At 31.5% G+C, this 4,835-nt stretch overlaps 1 pseudogene; it reads right to left on the reverse strand.

Annotated features, from left to right (window-relative positions):
* Positions 1 to 4,095: 4,095 nt before the first annotated feature.
* Positions 4,096 to 4,814, reverse strand: LOC132938785 (uncharacterized; annotated as a pseudogene).
* Between the last annotated feature and the right edge of the window lie 21 nt (positions 4,815 to 4,835).

Here is a 4,835-nt window from a genome sequence, read left to right on the forward strand (position 1 = left end):
GCAAACCTAATATCTATTATCTACATTGAATTTATGTTGTGTAGTGATAAGCGCTACGAGATAATAATAACGAATGCCGAATGGTAATCGATATTTTACCTCCAAAACAAATTTCTTCACGGAAATGCTGGTTCATAGTTTATACAACATAGGTACTACATAACAGGGCAGCTCCAAAGACCAGAGTCCAAGGGGCAGTGCCGGATTTAGCGGGGGTGCAGGGGGTACATTGCACTGAGGCCTCAAGACCAAGGTTGTATAAGGGGCCTCAGGTTGAAGTCCTAAATTTTCTAACTTTCTATAACTTTGTATTATAAAATAAACAAATTTTATTATTTTAAGATGTTACTGACAAGTGACAACCATTTATTTTGGACGATTTGAATTTTAAATAATACTATTTATCTTTGTTATTGATTGTTTTACATATTTATTTGTATATACTATATACACAATAATTATATAATATACCTAGTATGCATCGTATACTATTTTCGTATAATCGTAGCCCGTAGGTACTATTTATTTAATCTCAGAGGCTCGCGCAGTCGCGCTAGTGCAGTATCTTGCTGGACAAACTAATAAGATAACTGTGCTTATATATATTTATTGCTTAGTATAAACGGATTATAATTTACGGACATGCCTTGGTGCAGTGTTATTGGTTTCGAATAATATGTTATTTTGTACTTTTTTCAGTTTTATTTTTTGCGTACCTACCTCTCTATTATATCAATTTTTCATTGCCTTATTAAAAATATAAACTAGCTACACTATATTTTATTGACTTTTGAAAAAACATGTCTAACAGACAATTTGAACGTGGTGCATCTAAAAGGCGGAGAAAAATGTTCAAAACAATGAATTGAAAAATATAAAGGATTGATGAATAATTTTTAAGTACCCGATTATCATATTTGTGTTCTTTCATTTTAGGACAATATAGAGAATATACAGCTATTATCATATTTATGATATTTATTCTTAATTTATATTATACTAGCAATAAGCATAGAAGCATACATTAATGATTAATATTTAATACATTATATTTAAGCGTGGTATAATATAGGTAGGTATGAGAACAGTGAGTGAATGTATAATTTCATAATTTACCTATTAAATTTTGTGTTTTTAGTTTGTTTAATATATCAACACTACAACACATATCAAATAAATAGATAAAGTGTTTTGTTGAGCAAATTTTTTATTAAGGGGCCTCCAATTGGTAGTTGCACCCCGGCCTTCTGAGACTTAGATCCGGCACTGCCAAGGGACCTAGGGGCTGCCCCCATCCCAAGCACGTAATTCTAAAAAAATGTATGTTGTTGATATACCTATAGGTAACCTATGTATTATTATAGTATTATACGTCTAGCCGTCTAGGTATCGAAAGTTTTCTGAAAATTATGACTTGCCCCCTCCTGGCTCCCTCCTTCAACTAAGTCTCTAGATCCGTTAGGTAAATAATACGCCAACAATTTAATACTTGAGCAGGTCGCAGGTGTAAGTTCTAGTGCCCCAATAATTTTCAATTTATAAAATTATAAGATTGTGATAGACGATAATGATACTATAATGTAGATATATAGTAGGTAGGTATACCTACAGCCTACTAACCAGTACCTATAAACGTAAATGTATGTCGACCCTATATTGGCCGTCTACAAAATATATAGAGTACAATGGTTGTAATTACGGCTGTGTATATATATAGCCATTAGCCATGTAGATATAATTCATATTGTATATTTGTATAGGTATATCAATAGCCGTGGTTGTAAGGATACCTTCCTAATTAATAAAATAAAATTATATAATAATGTTCTTTACTTTATAATTTAAAATAAAATGTATTATGAAAGTGTTGAATTACGCATTATTAGGGATTAGAGACGACCGAGTTAGCTGTACTTTATTGAGTGGATATACTATTCAAGGGCGTATATCTCCCCCCCCCCCCTTTTTGTCATATCAAATGTATGATAGAGCAGTGAACGTATATATTTATCGTTATAGGTATTACGTGATCTAAGGATAGTCAAAAATTAATATCCCTCCCCTTTCAAAATACCTGACATGCCACTGATACTGTCGACAGTTCGTCCCAGTGGCGGCTATTATGTATCTAAAATGATGCTCAAGCCTCCCTTTCATAATTGGGGTGGGAGTGTTGTAGCCGTTGGGTCTCGGATATCCAGATTCCAGACCCCAGTATCACAATGACATATTTCAATCTGGATCAGGCCGACAGGGCCTATGCTTCATGGATGTTGTCGGCTATTTTGAGGATGACCATGCTTCAATCAGAATGCCCCTTTAAACGGCAGTGGTGAATTAGGACTGGGTATCACTTTTGGGCAGTAATGAAAATTCAATATTTATATGCTTTATATAATGCTTTTTATGCTTTTTATGCTTTTATATTTATCATTCATGATCCACGAAGGAAATAGTGTCTTCTTGTCTATGATGGCCCTAGAAAACCAAAACTAAAGCTTTGAAGTTCGAACTTTAGCTCAGCTGATGCATAGGTAGATAGCGGTTGCTCTGAGCCCGTCTCCCTGTTAAAAGCATGGCATTTTTTTTCGCATTAGACATAAAGACGGCGTATGGGAAATATTGAGTATGCTCGAAATTGGACTGGATCTAAATAATACTCCGGAAGCTAGCCTTAGGTTGAAATCGTGTAAGTACCTACTGTTTCAATCATTTTTTCTGTGATGTCGAATTAATCTTTAGGATTGGGAACAACATTGCTTTGCTTATTGAAGTTTAGATGATAAGTGTGACAACCAAGTTAATATTTTCTCCAACGTTACACCAAGATGTTGCATGAAAATGTTCAGTCTAAAAATCAAAAATTTTAAATGCATATTTTGCATATTTCGTCAATTTTAAGTGACAATTGCATATTTCTTGATCTTATACGCATATTAATATATTTTGCATTATATTTAATATTTTCTACAAAATAAATTGATCTTTTTTTTTCTTAAGCTGTGTATTTTAATAATAATATTGAATATTATATAACTCAATATTAATGGATAGGTATTTATTGTTATCACCGCAATCGAATATTCGACAATGGTGCGATGCGCATTTATAATCTTTAACGCGCCTATATTCCGATGTACTATCTTTTAGAATATATTTTTTTACTATATTTTTCTGTTCAACAAAATGTCAAAATGTCATACAGTTTTTCGCCATATTTTAAATATTATAAATTTATTTTTCCAAATTTTGTATATTTTCTTTTAGTACAGTTTAATAACAACAGAAAATGGCTTTTTTAGGATTTTGAATTTTTATGAACATTAATTATCGAACTATTTTTCATATTTGACATTTTTTTCATGCATATTTTACAATTTTTTTATGCATATTTTTCATTTTTTAGCTCCTATAACCAGTGTATTTGGACTTATCTAGATGAATATCTAGATAATTATTTGTTCATCTTTTAACTTATCTAGATAAATATGAGTTAAGTTATCATTTATATCTATCTAGATACAATATTTGAGTTGCATTATCTTTATCTTTATCTAGATAAAAAAAATACTTATCTAATCCGAACACTGCCTATAACTTCCAAGCACTATAGTTATAAGTTATAATATACATATTTTTACAGGCCACTACTTTTAACAGTTTAAGTGCAAATTAAGTGTCAATTTAATTTATTTTAAATTACTTGAATGATTTATATATCTATTTCCACTATGCTAACGTTGGTTTATTGTTACTGTTACATTTTTAACCAATATCTATATGTAAGTATTAAAAAAGTGGCTATCTCCCAACATGCGGTCTACCAAAATGGAAGTGGTCTACCATAATAATACTGATACCAAATAATATTGAACAAAATTGAAACAATATTGAAACAAATTTAATTTACTAAGAAATTCATTTATAAATCTTATACTATAAAAGACAATTTAATTCTAAGCACATGGGTACTATTATCGATATTACAAATTATCCACAAAGCATATCTTCATATCTCTAAGGAAAGCATAAAAAATATCATCAGTTTTATTTAATCCTCGCCACCAATACTCGGCTAAGACGCTAAGTACCTCTCTAAGAGGTCTTCATGACTTCATTAGTACCACACATTTTTTTAACAACTTTCAGTCTAAGAGGCCTCCAAAGACTTTCTATTTTTTGTGTATTGGCACCAGTTTCCGGGTCCACAAAATTCTTTGAATGATTAACTGTTTCATGTACCTACATAGCCCTTTTCAGATATACTTTTATATCCTGCAATCCAGGAATCAAAATGAACTGTTGTACCAGGTAATACCTTAAAAATAGAAAATAAAATATATAATAATATAAACAATAAACAATAAACAATACACATTATTTCATAGGTACCTCATTTTTAGTTATTTGATGTACATGTAACGTTTCTTTGTCTCTTTTTTCAACAACAAAAATCTTACATCAACTAAACCATTTTCCAAAACACAACATAATCCGACTACCTACGGTCCACCAATTCTCAGACCATAATTGCGATTAGTGTCTTCTTCATCTTCTTGTCTAGGTATAAATGCAGCTTTTAAATCGGCAAGTCGAAAGCATCCTTTATTATTTTTCCGTGCACCCCGCAACAAACATTCGTCTATTTGAACGATCAGACCAGGACCTACAAAAGGTTGCCTTTTGTTGAATAGTCTTACAGGGATGTCTCTACAGATATTCATCCACTCACAAATAGTATTTTTGGATCTCCCCGTAAATTTTATTATTTGAACAAGTCGATTGTCCGTAACCCAGAAGTACACAATCTCCATAATTTCATTGAGACTCAATCC

This window comes from Metopolophium dirhodum, chromosome 2 (genome assembly GCF_019925205.1).
Source record: "Metopolophium dirhodum isolate CAU chromosome 2, ASM1992520v1, whole genome shotgun sequence".
Taxonomy (NCBI): domain Eukaryota; kingdom Metazoa; phylum Arthropoda; class Insecta; order Hemiptera; family Aphididae; genus Metopolophium; species Metopolophium dirhodum.